Source organism: Lactuca virosa, chromosome 5 (genome assembly GCF_052849685.1).
Source record: "Lactuca virosa cultivar CGN04683 chromosome 5, Lactuca_virosa_CGN04683_v6, whole genome shotgun sequence".
Lineage (NCBI taxonomy): Eukaryota > Viridiplantae > Streptophyta > Magnoliopsida > Asterales > Asteraceae > Lactuca > Lactuca virosa.
This window is the reverse complement of record NC_136430.1, coordinates 235,414,944-235,435,677: the sequence shown is the minus strand read 5'-3', so window position 1 is coordinate 235,435,677 and position 20,734 is coordinate 235,414,944. Positions and strand designations below refer to the sequence as shown.

The following is a 20,734-nucleotide window of genomic DNA, read 5'->3' as shown; positions in this document are numbered from 1 at the left end:
GCCAAATTCTGAAGAAAAGCTCAAGTGCTCAAGATGAAGTCATTCATTGAAGATTCATCAAGTTCATCTTGAGGTTGTGAAGAATTTGAAGATAAATGTTGAAGCCAAGCTTACAATGAAGATGAACAAGAAAGCCAGCTACTTTTTAGCGGGAGTTTGTTGGGTCATTTAAGAAAAGAAAAGAAAGCTATAAACCGAGGGGGAGATTGTTGGGTCAAAAATATGGTTTATACTTTGCTTTTCTAGGAAAATGTAATATTATGTCTTGGACCGTAAACAGCTCAGTGTTTACGGCCGTAAACAGGTTTACGACCGTAAACCCTGTTTACGACCCAATGGGTGTTTACGACCGTAAACCCATTTACGACCATAAACCCATTTACGACCCATGTTTCTCATGTATATATATATATATATATATATCTATATATATATATATATATATATATATATATATATATATATATATATATATATATATATATATATATATATAGGGGTGAGGGGTGTGAGGAATAGATAGATGAACACATAGAATAGAGGAGCGTAAGTGTGTGCATTTGAAGGTGTTCTAGAGAGAGAGAAAAGAGAGTGTGTGTTAGTGTGTGTGAATCTTGTATTCGGATCTTCATTCATATCAATACATACAAGATTCATCATCTTCTTCTTCTCCTTCTCTTCTATTTGATCTGACATCATCCGTTTGATTGGGATTCCGCACCATCAAACGGATCTGATTGATACACAAGCAAATTTTTAATTGGCTCCAGATCTGGAGCCGATTTGATCTTAACTATGGAGGCATATCATCAGACTTCGGTTTGTTGGTAGTGGCTGTTCCAGGCACATGATAGGGGACATCTCTCAACGGTACAACATTCAGACCTTTGTTTGAGAGTATGTGTCCTTTGCGGGAAGGGAAGAAAGGAAGGGATCACAAACGGGGTTAGTGCTTAATGACATGAAGAATTTTCGGATCTGTTATGAGATTACGCGTGCTGTTCTCGGACCTTCTGGATGCAAATTCAACCGGTGACTTACGGTTTGAGTTTTCTTCTTTATACTCCTGAGTTTTTCATAAGCTGATTCGCTTTAAAGACTAATTTTTGTTTTAGGATAGTTTAAATTTGCGCATTTACTTTCGTTTCTCTCCTATGCACAAATTTAGGGGGAGAAATAAAAAGAAAACAAAAATTAGAAAATTTTAAAAAATCCAAAAACATTAGAAAATCAGAAAATCCAAAAATATGTTGGTTATGAAATGTGCTTGAGGGAGATGTTTTGGGAAGTGATATAATCATGTGATAACAGGCAATCTAAATCTGTGTAAGGGACTGAAACTAAATTGTCTAGGTTCTGTGTTCGATGCGCTGGTAGGTACGAGAGATTAAATTGGACTTGACTACGCATTAATGAACTTAAGGAATTCATAGACTTGACAAATTTTGACCTAGTTAAATCCATTTAGCCTGACAATACGACGCTTGGATAGGTTGAGCAGGGAGATATATATGGGAATCTACTGGTCATATTAAAAGAACTTGTATCTGGAACCATGGATTAACTTTTCCTCGATGTGCGAATTCTGTCCTTAATTCCGGTATTGATGGGGTGACTGGTGAATTCCGATAAATTAGGTCTGTAGAAGGTTATATTCTTTCTTTCTATCTGTTAGTCATATGTTGCCTCCTCTGCATGAGCGAAAGATCCGACCTGGAATGTAGCATATGCAACTCTATCTGTCTGCATCCTCCATCTATGCAATTCTTTCTATCTGTTAGCCATATACTGTCTCCTTTGCGTGACTCACAATCCGACCGGGTACATAGTATATGCATCATTCTTCTTCTCAATCCCTCTAAAACTTCAGTTAGTTATATGTTTCACCCTCTGCGAGATTGGAAGAGATCCGACCTGGGTGTATAGCATATGCATTCTAAATCTATCTTCTCTATTAATAATTGTCTGCTCACCCGATGTAAGGAGTATTCTGGAAGTCCTTGATTACTGGAGCATATCAGGAAGCGGGAAACATGTTCTGATACAACTAAAACTGAACACTTACAGATTGTCTGTAGATCTCGCTGCTCAATTTAGGTGGACAACAATATCTTTGGTCGTCGTCAGCTGAATGGTCCTTAAGGAATATTATCTAGGAACTTAGGATCACATTGTCTTGTCACTTATAGTATGTCCTAATTTTGTCACAATCTCTCGTGTTTAAGTGGACCACAATACCGGCGATTGACCAGATCTATTCATGAAGGGAGAGGTACTGATAAACGGATAAAGGATGTCTAAAAACTTTGATCCCAAATCACTCTTAAAGTTAGATATCATTTTATTTTTGTTAAATTTGTTCATAGTTTCTTCTAATTTAAATATTAGGGGAGAATTAAAATTTAAAAAAAATACCAAACAAAAATCAGAAAATTAAAAAAAAAGCTATAAACCAAGGGGGAGATTGTTGGGTCAAAAATATGGTTTATATTTTGCTTTTCTAGGAAAATGTAATTTTATGTCTAGGACCGTAAACAGCTCAGTGTTTACGGCCGTAAACAGGTTTACGACTGTAAACCCTGTGTACGGCCCAATGGGTGTTTACGGCCGTAAACCCATTTACGACCGTAAACCCATTTACGGCCCATGTTTCTCATGTATATATATAGGGGTGAGGGGTGTGAGGAATAGAGTGATGAACACTAGAGGAGCTTAAGTGTGTGCATTTGAAGGTGTTCTAGAGAGAGAAACTAGAGAGAAGAACAAGTGTGTGTTAGTGTGTGTGAATCTCATGTAAAGGATCATCATTCTATTCATTAATACATTGAGATTCATATTATTTTTCTTCTCCTTCTCTTCTATTTGATCTGACATCATCTGTTTGATTGGGATTCCGCACCATCAAACGGATCTGATTGTTAGACAAGCAGATTAGGGACTTACAGATGCATTTAATCACATCGAAGATGTCAAGGACATTTCCAATTACTTCAATGTTCCAAATGACCTGTGAGAAGTAGTTTTTCTTAGAATGCTCCCAGTAACCTTCACGGGAGATTCAAAAAATTTGGTTAAAATCCCTTGCACCTGGAGCAATTACTACTTGGACGAATCTACGCAAAGCTTTCATTGAGCAATTCAGTCCACCATAAAAAATATCCAAGCTCAAGAAGAGGATATCAAATTTCCAACAATACGATGGTGAGTCCTTGTTTGAATCATGGGAGAGGTATAAAGGCATGCTTAGGAATTGCCCCCAACATGATCTAAATGTGAAAAATGAAGTGGCTATTTTCTATGATGGGGTGAATGTTACCACAAAAAAACTCCTTGGCTCTCAAGGACCAATGAAAATTAAAGAATCGGGTACTATTAAGGAGTTGATGGACGAATTTGCAAAACATTCACGCGAATATCATACACCACAAGAAGACGTTACAAGAGTAAGAGGAAATTTAGATAGAGGAAATGAACACATGGCAGCAGTTTTGGAAAAATTAGAATCAATGGACAGGAGGATGACTGAGATGGATAAATCCATCCACTCAATTCGGGATGGATGTGATAATTGTGGCTGTCCTCATTTTACATAGGATTGTGACCTTGATGAAGACGGAAATCGAAGATTTCAAGCGTGCTATTATATTGGAGATAGATACGATGAATATTGGAAGAAGCCTAAGAAGAATGACTTATAAGATGAAACGTCCCGAAAATTATGAGGTAAAAACTTCATTTTAATTCAAATAAAACATTAAGTTTCTTTAAGCCAAACATTCATTATCCTTTTTCTAAATATTCAAAAGTACTTTATAGGAAAGCAATTATCAAAGTACAATCCCAAAATTACCATAATGCGGAAACATGTGTGGATGCGCTGCTATCAAACCGGACCCTTCCCTTTCGAACCGGAAGTACCTGAAACCATAACCATAAAAACCGTAAGCATAAAGCTTAGTGTGTTTCCCCAAAATACCACATACCATACATACATACAATCAATCATATCTTGGTGCTTGCAATCCCCTTGAGTTTATTTCAACCGAATACCAGGTATCACTACCATACATATCAAACATACAGCGGGCCTTGCCCGACATCGAGCCCCATTTGGTATACAGATCTGTCAGTCATCAGGCCCCTCCCGGTATAAATATAAACATATAATCATACAAACACATGCGGTAATCACAAAGATAATAGCATAGGGTACAGTCATCGGGCCCCGACCGACATCGTGCCTTGCTCGGTAAGAATACAAGCACATAACACATGTAAGAGTCAAGAAGACATCTAACATCCTAACATAATAAACCACGGGGCGACATTGGTGCCTTCGACCCACTAAAAACAGTGAGGAAACTCACCTCACGCTGCTAAATATCACCGATAACATCTCAGACTGTCGATTCGGAAATCCCTGCGCTAACACGATCAAAATAATGCAAATAAATAATTTTTTCTCAACGCATAATTGGAAACCTAGACCAATTGCCCAAAAATCCAAAGTCTAATGGCCTAACAAGGCCCAATCTTCAAAAGACCAAGCATGGCCGAATACCAAGAATTGCCAAGACCAAAAGCCCATCTGCTGAGTACGTAGGGTGTACTCAGCTCATAGGCTTAGCGTACTCCCTCCGGGGCGAAAACACGTAGCGTACCAGCTGGGTACGCCCAACGTACTCCCCAGTTCACCAAATCACTTAATTGAGCGCTTATCCTATTAAGAACTTAAGCCAAACTCTCCAGCCTAATTCTAAAGGGTAACGTATCCCGTAAAGTTGGCAACTTTACTCTCATGCATGGCTTAAAGGGACTCAAAAGTTCAAAAAGATCTTAATAAAGGTCTTAATGCTTGAATGGACCAAAATCTTCCATAAAGTTGACATTTTTATGAACATGTGGACTAAATGGATCCAAGATCTAGCATCGGTAGCTTCTGGGTAGATCAAAAGTTCAAAAAGTGCATAAAGTACACCATAAACTAGATCTAACACTAAAGACCATCAAGGTAAGAGCTTTTTTACCTAAAAATGTTTCCAAATGAGAAGAAGATCTTGGATCTATGTAACACCCATAAAAATCACAAGAAATTTAAACTTTTTAAAACCAACCCAAATTCACAAATTGTTAACAAACATAGTTTTCAAAACATTTTCGAACATCAAAGTCTCCCAAAATCATATGTCATAAACAAGAGGATGTGTACGGTCACGCCTTCGCCTTCATGTGGTCATCCGATGTACCTGAAACATAATCCAAAACTGTAAGCCAACACTTAGTGAGATCCCCTAAAGTACCAACGTATAAACAAATAACATATACAATAACAACATGTCGGGTCCAATCAACTATTGGGTTGGAATGCCAATATACTATGGGTCTAGTCAACCATCGGGTTGGAATACCGCAGGACTAATCAACCATCACTTTAGAATGCCAATCTACAATAGGTCCTGTCATCCTTGAGATGGAATAACCTCGGGCCCAATCAACCATTAGGTTGGTATGGCCCCGACGTTTTGGCTTACGCACAAAGCAGTAAAGCCTCAACCACCAACCAAATATGTGCAAATATAATAGATAACCATACAAATAGTCTACAGACAGTCAGACAAATCTATAGATCACTAACCATAGCATCATCCTATATACCAGTATACCGATATAACAGATTAGTACAACACAATAACATACATAACATGATATCAAATCCAAAGGGCCGACCTTGGTTCCTTCGACCCACAAGTACAGTGAGGAAAACTCACCTCACAAACTGGACAAAAGCTGATGAGGTCCCGACTCCGAATCTCAACTCTCTAACTGATACCTATTCCAATCAAATGACCAATATCCATCAAAATCCCAAAATACCAAAAATACCCTTAAGGTCAAACCTGGTCAAAGTCAAGGTCAAACTAGTCAAAATCCATAAATCAACTGAATTAACCTAGCCGAGTCAACTCATTTGAGTCGACTCAACAAGCGTACGTTGGGCATACTCTGAAGGTACGCTAGGCATACTCCTCCTCTTGAACAAAAACAGGGTCGTTGACTGCGTACGTTAGACATACCCTAGATACGCACGACGTAACCCCAAACTCCCTTTTTTCTCATTAAGAGCTTAATACAACATCTTAACACGTCCAAATGCAAATTCAAGGTTAAAATGTTATTAGGAGTCATAAAGTTTCCAACTTTATGACCTTGCATGCTCAATAAGTGCTTAATCCATAAAAACCCAACATCTTAATGCCTTAGGACCCTCCATAACATGCATGGGACAAAACCAACCATTAGGACTTCATTTTTATGACTTAAAACCCCTCCTAGGGTCTGAAAGGAAAGCTTAATGGTCATGAGCATGCCATGCTCAAGATCGAACATATTGGGACCAAAAGGCTTCATAAACACATCCAAATCTAGATCTATATGCTAAAGGGATAAAGTTGCAAGATTTATACCTTAGAAAGTTTGGAAATGATGCAGAAACCCCAGATACAAAGTGCTTCATTCTTCCAATATGAGCTTGGCTTCCTTACTTCTTCCTCTAAGCACAAAACACACACTCTTAGGCTTGGAAATAGCTTCTCATGGTGAACTAGGGTTGCAAAACGTATCAAGAGGGATGGAGGCTGATTAGGTGAGAGGAAACAAAGTCATAAGGGTGTTTAAATACGAGCTAATCCCTAAAAATTAGAATTTCCAAATCTGGAAAGTACGCCCAACGTACTAGGGAACACCGTAATATGCTCAGCGTACACACATATGCATGTCATACTCCCCAAGATTTTTTACCAAATTTTCAATACGGCTTATTTACACACTTCCTTGAACTTTATGGACCAAAATGAAACACAATTAAATTATATGGTTAAAAATTAGAAGTAACTTATCATCGAGATGTTACAGTTCTCCCCCAGTTAAACTAGACTTTGTCCTCGAAGTCTGTCATGGCGAATAACTCAGGATAATGCTCCTGCATCTCAGCTTCCGGCTCCCAGGTCCACTCGGAACCCCTCTGATGCTGCCACTGTAACTTTTCCAAAGGTATCTTCTTATTGCACGTGACATTCATCTTTCTTTCTAGAATAGCCACCGGTCTCTCAACATAATTCAGGAGGTCATCGACTTGAGTATCATCCAAGTAAACCACTGCCTCATTATCTAATACGCACTTTCGCAATTGCGAAACATGGAAAGTGCTGTGATTCTGACTGAGCTCCGTAGGTAAATCCAACATGTAAGCCACCTTGCCAACCTTGGGAATAACCCGAACAGGTCCAATGAACTGAGGACCCTATTTCCCCCTCTTGCTGAAGTGTATAAAACCCTTCTAGGGCGAGACCATCAGGAGTACCATATCACCGACCTGAAACTCCAACTCTGATCGGCGCTGGTCGACATAGCTCGTCTTCCGACTCTGAGCGGTCTGCAGTCTCTCCCTGATCTTCTAAATAAGCTCTGTGGTCTGAAGGACTACTTCGGTCCTTCCCTGTCACACCCCAAAACCAAGAACGGTGGAAACGTTCTGGGGTGGAGGACGTCATGTACAGTATCATCACAAAGCATAATAGTAAAGACAAGCAACAACATCCATTGCATTAATATAATAATTTTAATACAAGCGTGTTCTGTACAGTTTGTAAGACACCAAAAGTATAATCAAAATAAAAGATGAGTCTTATATGTGCTCCATCTTCTCAAAAGCTGCATCTGTACCTATCTACTGATGACCTGAGAATACAAGTTATTTTGAAAGAGTTTATCAGCATAAAGCTGGTGAGTTCATAAGTATTTAGTGTCATTGCTTGTATAAAATGTTTACAACAATGTAGTATGATAGTTGATATCAATGTTCGAAAATAGTATGCTCCCTAGAAAATCCTATATTTTTCCAGTAAAAGTAGTCTTCTACTAAGACCCAGTTGGTTGCATGTTTGATCCTTTGAAAATGTAAAAGTTTTCCCAGTGAAACTATCAGTATGAAAATATAGTTTTAGACTTTATTCGTATAGAGTAATTGGGAAAATAATGCTTTACCCCAACAGTGTCACTGCCGACTTAATGTAATGAAAATGCAGATTCCAGGTAGTATTAAATGTACAATACACCCCGGGGAATCCGTTTTGCCTTTAATTCTTAAAGTGTTAATTAAAGGTCTGAATGTGAACTCGTATGTAACCATGCTGATTGACGATCGAATAACTGATGACCCTCCGAGTCATATGTAGAAATGTGACATTCTGTCACCCCTTGGCCTTTCGGCTGGGACTGTAGCTAGCAGTCGGGATGTGGGAGTGTCTGTCCCGTATAGATCTATACACACAATGCCCGCTCTCCCTCCAGGAGACTCTGGTTACACGGTGATACCACTATGAAGTGTCGTATCGAGAAGTAGTATGTCACATTCTAATTATAGTATATCCTCTTGTATATTGTATAATGTATAGAGTGTTCTCTTGGATAGCATATAGTATTCTCTTTGTATAGTGTTTATCATGTATTGACTCATAACTGTACTGACTCTGGTAGATGTCATTGTAATAGGAGTAATGAGTAATAATCCTTAACTATACCTATTATAGTTAAATAGTAATGTTGGTTGCATGCCTTTGTTACACAAAGGTACTGAACTGAAGTGAAGACTTTTATATCCAACACAAATATATATGATATATAACTAAGAATTCAATGACAGTCGGACAATTAACAGAATACCCTAAGTCCACAACCAAACAAGCAACAGGAAATAAGGTGAGCTATCAGTCCTAAGTCCTTCAAGTCTTACTTATATAAATATATTAGTATAGATATGGTTTTGAAGATAAAACAAGTTTAAAAGAGTTTGATAACAGTTTTAGCATTTAAAGAATTTGATAAATGGTTTGAAACACTTGAAAACCCAAAGTTTGATGGAAATCTGAAAGTAGCAATAAATTATGTAGTCCGTTCTAGTTATTAATCACATGTGATTGATACAATAACTATAACAGTTCAACTTGTATTCCCCCCCCCCATAAAAGCATTTAAAATCATTTAAAAGGTTGATTTAGGGGTATGAACTCACCTGCAGTGAGTGGAGTGGATGGAAGTGCCGGGTAGGATGCTAGGTGTCAAGTGAGGACTTGAACACACACACGGATCCTATGTAACATGTAGTGATACATAAATGTATCTAATTAGTTATTTAATCACTAATTAATCAAGCAAAGACACTCTAATGCATGAAAACACTTTGTTTCAAGTGCTAAGAGTGCTAAGGGTTGCATCTAAGGAGAGTATGGCCTCACATTCGAGTTTACTCCTCAAATGGTGGCCCTTATGTGTGTTTACGGTTTCTGGACCATTTTCCCCATGAGTTTACGGCTGTAAACTCATGGAAATGGTGCATTTGTGTTTTTCAAGGTCCTATATCTCACAAGGAAAGGTTCTAAGTTCGAAACTAAGGCTTAGGAAGTGGTTAAGGCACAAAAGGACCCCTCATTGGAGTTTACGGTCCTTGGACCATCCTTGAGAGTTTACGGTCGTAAACACTTGGGTTTACGGTCGTAAACCCATGAGTTTACGGCCGTAAACTCATGTATGCCTCAATATTTTCATGTTTTGGTGTTTCTAGCTCATGCATGCAAGTTTCTAGCCCTTTATCCAAGCATTTGAAGGTGTTAGGGCATCAAAACACCCTTTGGGGGTGTTTACGGTTTTGGGAGATCCCCAAACCGTAAACACATATGTTCTTGGGGTTTTGGATGACTTTCCATGGATTAACAAGTATACTAAGCAAATAACTAGCTAGAAGGAGTATACTTATATGAACCTTGTAAGAGTGTTTAGGACCCAAAAACACTACTGTGTGTTCTTGGTGTTTTGAAGAACACTTGAAGATCTAAGTAAAAACCAATAATCCATGGATGAAATGATGTATAAACACTAGATTAAGTGTTGTATGAACGAATCTAGGAAGGAAACACTTACATTTTGGCGGATTTGAAGAAATGAAATTATGATAGTTGAGAGAAAAAGTTTGGTGTTCTTGAGGTGGGAAGTGGAGAATGAGGAAAAAGGTGTGTAAACTCATGCTATATGCATGAGTCCTTGGGAAATTGGTGTTTACGGCCCAAACACCGCTTGTTTGGCCGTAAACACCTAGATAAGGTGATGATTGTTTTGTTTGCTACCCCTCACTAATAACGTCACTTCCTTTTATTTAAGCGTTTGACGAAAATAAAATAAAACACCCAAACGGACTTAAATCCGGCCAAAAATGTACTGAAATGTTTTTGAATATTATACGAAGTGTTTAACTGTAGAGATTATACAAATGAAAATTTCGGGTTGTCACTCCCCAACAAACCAGGGTGCGACATCTCCGACTATACAACAACTCAAAAGGCGGAGCACCAATGCTGGAGTGACAACTATTGTTGTAGCAGAACTCCGTAAGAGGTAGGTAGGAATCCTCACTCCCACCAAAATCAATATCACATGCATACAACATGTCCTCAAGGGTCTATATCATCCGCTCACTCTGGCCGTCGGTTTGCGGATGATATACAGTGCTAAAATGCAACCTCGTTCCTAGTTCCTTGTGGAAATTCTGCCAGAAACGGGAGTCGAACCGAGCATCTCAGTCAGAAACAATGGAAACTGGAACCCCATGGCGAGAAAAAAACTCCCAAACATAAACATCAGCCAACTTTTTGGCCGAAGAGCTTTCCCGGATGGCCAAAAAGTGAGCACTCTTGGTCAATCGATCCACGATGACCCATATATCATCAAAACCCTTTTCCGGGTTCGGCAACTTTCTGATAAAATCCGTTGTGATCTGCTCCCTTTCCATATGGGAACCTCTAGAGGATGCAGCTTAGCATGAGGCCTCTGATGCTTAGCGTTGACCATCCTGTAGGTCAAGAACCTCTCGACATACCAGCCTATCTCTCTTCACACACGACCACCAGTAACTAAATATCAAATCCTGATACATCTTCGTGGCTCCTGGGTGTATAGAAAAATGAGACTTATGCACCTCCTCTAACATAATCTTCCTGATCCCACCAGAAACTGGAACTCAAACCGGACCACACCGGGTCAATAACCCTCTACTATTCGTGACAAATCTTTCAATCTCACCCCTGATCCTTTTCTGTTTCTAGTTCTCTTTTCGAACCCCTCTACCTGATCCTCTCTGACCAATCGAAAAAGCAGCAAATCAACGGATATCCTCATACAGAATACCACAAAATCCTCGACGGGTGATGGATGCATCACAGAATACCAGAAAATCCTCGACCCTGTCCGGGAGCGTCAATATCGGGGCCTCACATAACCTCTGCCGAAGAGTCTCAAAGCTGAATGTTGCTTAGGGCCCCATCGGAAATCCACCCCTTCCTCGTCAGACAAGTGAGGGGTACCACAATCTTGGAGAAGTCCTGAATAAATCTCCAATAGTACCCAACCAAACCAAAGAAACTCCTGATCTCTGAGGGAGATTTCGGAACCTCCCACTGCATCAGAGCCTCGATCTTGGCTGGATCGACCAAAATCTGATCCTGGTTAAGGAGGTGCCCAAGGAACTGAAACTCTCGTAACCATAACTCGAACTTCGAGAACTTGGCATAAATCCGTTCTCGCCTCAAAACCCCCATAAGCTCTCAAAGGAGCTCCTCATGCTACTCTCTGGTCTTGGAATACACCAAGATATCATCAATAAACATAATGACTGATCGTTCGAGCATCGGCCTGCATACCCGATTCATCAGATCCATAAACACAGAAGGCACATTGATGAAGCCAAATGGAATCACCACAAACTCGTAATGCCCATAACGAGTCCGGAACGCGGTCTTCTACAGGTCCTTCTCTCCCACTCTCACTTGATGATACCCATACTTCATATCTATCTTCGAGAACCAAGATGCACCCTGCAACTTATCAAAGAGGACTTCAATCCACAGGAGGGGATAACTGTTCTTCATCATTAACTTGTTCAACTCCCGATAATAAATGCACATCCGGTGTGAACCATCCTTCTTCTTGATGAATAGTATCGGCGATCCCCACGAAGAACTGCTTGGTCTGATCAACTTCTTGCCTAGCAGCTCCGGAAGCTGAGATGACGACTCCTGCATATTAGGCGGTATCAAGCGGTATGGCGCCTTGGAAATCAGGGCCGCACCTAGCACATGATCAATCCTGAACTCAACCATCCTCGCAGGAGGCACACCGGGTAACTCCTCCGATAAAACTTCAGCAAACTCCTTGATAACTAGAACCTTGAAAATTGAATTCGGCTCCCCAAACCGAGTATCAACAACATAAGCCAAATAACCTGCACACCCGTGCTGAATATACTATTGAGTTCTGGCTGTCGAACAAAACCCTGAACCAACCTTGGTGTCGTCTCCATAGATAACCAGTTCTCCCCCACTTGAGGTTCAAACTACCACTCATTGGCCCTCACAATCAATCATGGAACCAAAGCTGCTCAACCAGTCCATACCCACTATCACACATACATCTCCCATGGGGATATGGATCAGATCAATCGGATAAGGCACTCCGAAGATCTCCAATATACAACCCTGATAAACTGTGGATGCAGAAACTACGTGATCGCTGGCGATAGAAACCCGCAAACGGACACTTTAACTCCGCAACTAACACTCCAACTGAATGATCGAGATACAAAGGAACGAATTATGCCCTAGTCGAATAATACAAGGGCAGGCAAAGAGTTCACTAAGAACGTACCTATTAGGAGCATAAACATGAAACATAATCTACAAAATAATGAATAGAAACATACCGATCATGACGTCTGGTGCCGTCCTGGCCTCCTCTGCCGTGAGCTGGAAAGCGTGACCCCGAGCCCTCGGGGGCTCTGCCCTGTCCTCACTCCCATCCGTGATCCTCAAAATAGCCGGCACTGGAGCCTGCGCCGACCTGGCAGCAAGCAAGGGGCATTGGGCCTTCATATGGCCCACCTAATTACAATGATAACAAAGTCTGATGCCAGATGCTGGAGCCTGCTGCCGTCAGTCCCTCGTAATGTGGCCCTGCTTGCCAAATTTGTGGCATCCCGAAGAAGATCGTCAAGCACCATCATGAACCTTGCTGCACATCCCACAAGTGCATCCCCTCTGACTCCCATATCTAGTATCAGTGGCCCTTAACCACTTCGGTGCAGGTTGTGACTGCACTGGGGCCGGTGTTTGCTCCCTCGTCTTAAGCTCCATCTCAATCTCACGCTGCCTGGCGGACTCCTGCAACTCAAACAATGAACCTTAACGCTAAGTGGATACAAACTGTCTGAAGTCTGTCTTCAGCATGCTCAGGTAACGGGTCATCTGAGCTTGCTGAGAAGCAGCAAACTGAGGAATAAACGTGGCCCTCTCCGTGAACATCTTAGTGAACTCCGTCACCAACTCAGTCCCCTGTCTTAAATCCAAGTACTCCTGGGCCAACCTCTCACGCTCCACCAGCAGAACATATCTAGAATGGAACATCTCCGAGAACTCTCCCAAAACACTGCAGTCCTCTGCTCTGGAGAATATGAGCTGGTAACAAGTCTCCACCAATCCTTCGCTCCGGACCTAAGAAGGTTCAGAGCGCACCTGACCCTCTGGTCAACTAGGTAAGAGAAAGTGAAGAAGCATCCCTTGATGTCAGACAGCCACCTCATGGATATAATCGGATCCTAAACTCCATCAAATGTTGAACGTTTCGTATTGTCGAAGTCCCGGTACTGAAAGGCTCTCCCAGCAGCCACAATGGTTATGGTGGCTGCAACAACAGTAGCCTCAAACAAAGCAGCATAACGCTCGTCAAAGTACTCCACCATTGTGTTCTTAATAGACCCAAACATCTATGATAACTGCGTCCAAAAGAGGGAAACAACCTCCTCCTGCATGATCTCCCTCACTCGCTCCTCTGTTAATGCTGGCCTGTCTTGGCCACCTGCTCCCGATCCTGATCCAGATCCCGCCTCAAATCGTCTCGTCATCACCATACTAAAAATAAACTAGGGAGATATCAAATAAAATGCATATCATACCAGGGGAACCAACTCCCAACATAGCCGTACATGTTGTGACTTCCCTGCTACGTGTACGGGTCTTATGCTTCCAGTAGTACGGGCCAATACTACCTTCCATACCTACCTTTATTTTTCTCAGAGGAACATCACAACAACCCTAAAAATACACACTAGAATATACATACACTCAATCCTCACTTCCTAGAGGAAGGGTAAACATCACGAAACTGGCCAACTGACCCCACACAACTCATCCATGAAACTTCCACCAACTCTGCAACACTCGTGTATGCTAATCATACATAACACTGGACCATATAGATAGTCGATTATCTGATCCTACCCTAAGCCCTTCATCAAAGAAGAACAGGAAATAAAGGCAATCCAAACATTCTCAGGCTATAGAATCTTAGTTACGTACAACTATGATCCATACACAAAGCAACTACAATAATGATGTCAATTTCATATAAGGAAAAAAACACCCTATCAGGCATCATATAATCATGCAATGCTATCATGCAATTCCTGAAGATCCCTAGCCTATCACTAGCATGATGTTCTAACTTATCACAATGTCAAATAATAGTGTGGTAATTTGGGGTCTACTTACTTGCTCCGACTGTTCGTACACATCACATCCTCTTTGATTATTTTGAAAACAATTTGAAAATCATTTTTTAAAATTTTTTTCCTTAGTTTGAGACTGGATTCACACGATTGTTCCTCCAATTCACTCAAACCAAGGCTCTGATACCAACTTGTAACACCCATAAAAATCACAAGAAATTTAAACTTTTTCAAACCAACCCAAATTTACAAATTTTTTACAAAGATAGTTTTCAAAACATTTTCGAACATCAGACTCACCCAAAATCGTAAGTCATAAACAAGAGGTTGTGTACGATCATGCCTTCGCCTTCCTGCGGTTATCCGAAGTACCTGAAACATAACCCAAAACTGTAAGCCAACACTTAGTGAGATCCCCCAAAGTACCAACACATAAAAAAAATAACGTATAAAATAACAACATGTCGGGTCCAATCAACCATCAGCTTGGAATACCCTGAGGCCCAATCAACCATCAGGCTGGAATGCCAATATACTATGGGTCTAGTCAACCATCGGGTTGGAATACCTCAGTCCCAATCAACCAGCAGGTTGGAATGCCAATCTACAACGTGTCCTGTCATCATCGGGGTGGAATACCCTCGTGCCCAATCAACCATCGGGTTGGTATGCCCCCGGCATGTTGGCTTACGCACAAAGCAGTAAAGCCTCAACCACCAACCAAATATCTGCACATATAACAGATAATCATCTAAACATTTTACAAACAGTAAAATAGATCTACAGATCGCTAAGCATATCATCATCTTATATACCGGGATAAAGATCTAACAAATCACTACAACATGATAACATACATAACATGATATCAAATCAAAAGGGCCGGCCTTGGTGCCTTCGACCCGCAAGTACAGTGAGGAAAACTCACCTTACAAACTGGACAAAAGTTGATGAGGTCCTGGGTCCGAATCTCACCTCTCTAGCTGACACCTATTCCAATCAAATGACCAATCTTCATCAAAATCCCAAAATACCTAAAATACCCTTAAGGTCAAACTTGGTCAAAGTCAAGGTAAAACTGGTCAAAATCCATAAATCAACTGAGTCAACCCAGCCGAGTCAACTCTGCAAGCGTACGCTGGGCATACTCTGGAGGTACGCTGGGCGTACTCCTCCTCTTAACCAAAAACAGGCCATTCACCACCTACACTGGGCATACCCCAGGTACGCATGGCGTAACCCCAGAATCCCTTTTTTATCCTTACGACTTTAATAAACTATCTTAACACATTCAAATGCAGATCCAAGGTCAAAATATCATTAGGAGTCATAAAGTTTCCAACTTTATCACCTTGCTTGGTTACCGAGTGCTTAATCCATAAAAACCCAACATATTAATGCCTTAAGACCCTCCATAACATGCACGGGAGAAAACCAACCATTGGGACTTCATTTTTATGAATTAAGAGCCCTCCTAGGGTCTGAAAGGACAACTTAATGGTCAGAACATGCCATGCTCAAGATATAACATTTTGGGTCCAAAAAGCTTCATAAATACATCCAAATCTAGATCTATATGATAGAGGGATAAATTTGCAAGCGAAAGTGCTTCACTCTTCCAAGATGAGCTTGCCTTCCTTCCTTCTTCATCTAAGCAAAACCACACACTTTTAGGCTTGGAAATAGCTTCTCAAGGTGAACTTGGATTGCAAAACGTTTCAAGAGGGATGAAGGCTGATGATGTGAGGGGAAATGAAGCCACAAGGGTATTTAAATACGAGATAAACCCTAAAAATTAGGGTTTCCAAATCTGGAAAGTACGCTCAGCGTACTCCCCATGCTTATTAACGAAAATGCCACTAGGGATTATTTACACACTTCCTTGAAATTTAGCGACCAAAATGCTACATAATTAAATTTTAGGGTTAAAATTAGAATTACCTTATCATCAAGATGTTACAATCTACAAGCTCAAGCTATCCCTTCAAGTGCTCCTCTTCTTCTTCTTCTTCTTCTTCTTCTTCTTCACAATCCACCAACAAACAGTCTTTCAAGCTTAAAACTCACCATATCAATCTAGGATTTCGACTTCAGGGTAATGGGATATTGAGGCTGGTTTAAAATGACCAAAAGATGGTATAATGAAGCTTAAATAGGGTGAAAACCCAAAAAATTAGGGTTTTCATCTGGCTGGAGTACGCCCCGTGTACTCCCAGTACGCCCAGTGTACTCCATGAAGGTCCGAGATCCTTTCCGCCTAGTACGACCAACATAATCCCTTATACGCCCTGCGCACAAGGCTTAGCCTTTTAAACCACCAACTTCCAGAGCCATAACTGCTTTGTTCTATGTTCGATTTCGACGATCCTTATATCCACAGGAAGGTAACAAGAAGATCTACACTTCTATCAACTCATCCTTTCCTTAAAACTTCTCGAACAAAAATCCAAAATTCATAAAAATCCTGAAATGACACTTTACCGATATACCACTTGGCTCCAAAACAAAACCGAACCCCCGAATCATCTAGATTACATACCCACACCCAATTAGATTAAAGTCTTGTGATAACCGATATTCGGGTCACAACCCCAAATTAGGAAACGATTCAGAACAAGGTGTTACAACTCTCCCTCACTTAAATTAGATTTCGTCCTCGAAATCACTCCTTACCATCTTCCTGGAAACCAACGTTCTGAACAAAACATTCTAGTACTAAACCAATCACTAATCCCATAACTGTCGATCCAATACGATACTGCTTTAGTTCCAAAGCCCCATAACTTGCTTGACCTCCACACAGGTGGAACCAATCCAAAACACAATCACAAATGTCTTTTTCTGCCATCATAACTTAAAACATCCTTTTGACCTTGAACCCTTCAACTGCTGCACTTGACATACAGATTACTTGCTGAAATACAGATCTCACACATATACACTAACGATTCCCAATGCAAGTCTCAGCCAAAAGCTACCTCGATACATAACTCATATCCTGAGATCCAAGGATTTACACTTGCATTTCACCCGAAATCTTCTGATTCACGGCAACCACTCACTAAACCGGAATATAAAAATCCCCAAACCACCGCTGAGAGTCCAGTCTCGCACCTAGTCCAACCCGCAAGTTCCTGAGAGTCCAAGTGATAAGGCTACCCAAGCATATGCACCACATTCGTGCCACTCATTGACCACACAACCATCCCACTATAACCATGATCCAATACATGGACCCAACCAGTTTCCACAGGGTCCCAACCACACTGTCATAACCATACGGGCCTCACCCATAGGTGTCACCCAAATCGAGAGCTGCTTAGGTCCAACCTTGCCTCGGGCCCCAATGACCCTCTTTACATAACAGGGAGATACTATCCGACAATACTATCCACCTGCCCTAGGCACGAGCTGATCCCCTTTCATACCAACGACCACCCCCAATGATGGTTCTCCATAATCGGCTGAATACTACGATCCTATCGCAGTCTTATAATATTCCCACAACTATCTATTATCTTGATGAATACTACGGTCACCCCGCAGTCTTACGACACTCCTATTCCGCCATGGTCACCGCCCATGATCTTACCACACCTCTACCATACCGACCAAAATTATCTTGAGTCAAACCCGCATCCGACTATATCCCAATCAGGTGTTAGGGTCATGCTTAGAACCCCAAAGCCTTAATCTGACAAGAACAGGCAGAGAGGCCCTACCACTAGCCTCGACCTGGATCCATCCACATACCTGCCATGCGTCACTCCTCATATGCAATGAAACCCGAATATCCTTACTTGTGCAACCCCCTTATACCAACGGTTCTCCCCCACTTGGGTTCTACTGCGCTGTTCCAATCCTCAAGATTTGATGGATTTCCAATCCATCTCGGAACGTTGCGATTCCAACTGTCAACAACCTGATCTTACAAACGCCAACGTTCCATTACTACCCAATCTCGATGATCGCATAACTCTTGAAGTCCATATGTATACTCTGAGAAATCTCTACAAGCCCGATAAACCCAATCGCTTCCCATGATAAAACACCAAATCCTTAAGTACTTTATGTTGGTGAAAAACACTATAATCGTTGTTCTGAACTGGCAAATCTGCACTCCGATTTCCCATCCTCAGAAGGATCTTTGCATTCTAACAATCTACAACCTCTGAGATTATAAAATTTCCATGGCACTTCCAATCTCCAAAAAACTCATGTGGCTGCCACCTTCATCTTCTTGCTACTGCTCCTTCCCTAGCAACTGTAGTGATTTGACCCAAAGGTCCTTCCATAGTCGACTTCCGCTCCTACCTAAACAAATGCTAACACAAATAAACTCTGACTTCATTGAAGAACTAATCTAGCTAATCCGTCCATAGACCTTCCAAATGATACCCCTGAATTGGACCCCATCAAACAACTGGAACAACGATCGAACAATTTGAATCCCTCTCATCAAGATACGACCCACTAACAACTATTGGCATGAAAAAATGGCATATAACAATTCTTGATGATCTAACCCATGCAATAACAGTGAACTAAACCAAAGATAATGCTTACCCATACCAAAACAAGATTCCAAGGCAATACAAATACTTATAATAATCAAGAAGAAAGCAAAAGATAACATTCCTACAATAGAATCTGATGAAACCCTGGCCTCCCCTGACTAACCCTGCAATGCTCGGCTCCTCGCTACTGGAGCTTATGTCCTACCCTCATGACCGTCAGTGATCCTCAAAGTAACTAGAGCAGGTGCACTCGCTGCGCCACCCCTGAACATCGGACAATCGACCTTCTTGTGGCCCACCTAGTTGCAGTAAAACACATCGGAAATGACCCATGGGCCAATCCCTACGAAAATGACCCATCTAACCATAGATTCCTCTAATATCTCCTGACATCCTCCCTCATGGGTCCTCCCACACTTAATTGTTAACTCAAATCACTTAATATCTCCACAAAGTAGAAAGCAAGCAGCATTTGTGCAGTAACACTCTAATCCATAGACTGATCAAGGAGGCTTCTCAAGATTATTGGCTACCAACGTCTTTGTTGCACTAACATTCTTCCTAGATTCCTCTAGGGCAACCACCACACTAAAACATCCACATCCTGTCTCCTGACATCCTCCCTCATGGGTCCTCCCACACTTGGCACACCGGCCCTGGCCCTGATGGCCTCTCGAAAATGAATCCTGAGTCTTGGGCCTCTTCACCTGGCTTACTGAATTCTGAGTCTTTTATGACTTCCTCTTCCCGAGGTGCTCCAAATCAATCCCATGCTCTCAGGCTCTAGCAATCATATCATTCAGGGTCTCGCACCATGAGAAACTCACAAACTCCCTGATGTCATCTCTCTTCATGTCATGATACCTTACCTTATTCATCTCCTCGTATGATGCATACTGCGGAACCAACAAAGCTTTCTCCCGGAACATGGAAGTGATCTCTGCCACTGTCTCAGTCGTTTGGAGAAGGTTTCGAAACTCCCTCTCCAACTGCTACACCTCAATGGCTTGTGAAAACTCAGCCCTAAACCAGGCCACAAACTCATACCAAGTCATCGTTAACAAGGCTTCTCCTCCCACCAATCTCAGGCTCTGTCTTTAAGAAGACAGGAGGCAAATCTAAACTTCGACCCCTCAGGGGATAAATTCGTCGTAAAAGCGTTAGCAATATCCGCTAACCATCTCCAACTAGTAAAGGGGTTCTTCTACTCAAAAAACTCGGGAGCTCCAAAAGAACGAAACGTAATAAAAGAAAGAGTGCGGGCTCCAACAATAGCCATAACTTCTGTACGTAATGCACCCAGATGCTCATCCAAAATCTCCATAATCCCTTCCTTGAACGTGCCAAAGATTACATGAGTCTGCTATAAAATATTGCGGGTAATCTCCAACGAGATGAACTACAACATCCACTCATCGATCGGCTCAGTACCTGGACTAGAGACCGAACCAGAACCTAAACCTCCTTCCTGGGTGCTAATCACCATTCCGAAAAACAACCATGCAAATGATCAGAATATAACCATGAATCCCCATCCACAGGCTTCCTAGATTCTACAAGACTCTCATCAATTCGAGTATGGATCCTATGCTTTCAATAGTATGGGCCCGAT

At 41.4% G+C, this 20,734-nt stretch overlaps 1 non-coding gene across 1 annotated transcript; it reads right to left on the bottom strand.

The window, feature by feature from the left end:
• Positions 1–3,161: 3,161 nt before the first annotated feature.
• On the bottom strand, positions 3,162–3,268 carry LOC145118296 (small nucleolar RNA R71). The gene has a single exon (XR_013713254.1). It is a non-coding gene; the product is annotated as a small nucleolar RNA R71 (small nucleolar RNA).
• Positions 3,269–20,734: the final 17,466 nt, after the last annotated feature.